This window comes from Galeopterus variegatus, unplaced genomic scaffold (assembly GCF_000696425.1).
Source record: "Galeopterus variegatus unplaced genomic scaffold, G_variegatus-3.0.2 Scaffold7902, whole genome shotgun sequence".
Classification (NCBI taxonomy): Eukaryota; Metazoa; Chordata; class Mammalia; order Dermoptera; family Cynocephalidae; genus Galeopterus; species Galeopterus variegatus.
The window spans coordinates 5,815-6,147 of record NW_007734013.1 but is presented as its reverse complement, the minus strand read 5'-3'; positions in this window follow the sequence as shown (position 1 = coordinate 6,147).

Below are 333 nucleotides of genomic sequence, written 5' to 3'. Positions count from 1 at the left end.
GAGTACCACACCACATACCACTAGGCCAGGGAAAGATTGAAATTCAAAATTTGAAGTACGGTTTCTACTGAGTGTATATCATTTACACACCATCGTAAAGTCAAAAAATCATAACTTGAACCATCGTAAGTTAGAGACCATCTAGATAGGAGATTGATAAGATGTATGGTCTGTGGGCGAAATGTCAACTCAGTGTTGTGAATATTTGGTCCAATGTGTCAACTCTTGGTGGGGCAGGCTAAATTTTGAGCCTTGAGTTATGTGTTGAGATATGTTCCCATATCCAGAATCTAAATTCCTGCAGCAGGAACTCTGTCATATCATAATTGATAT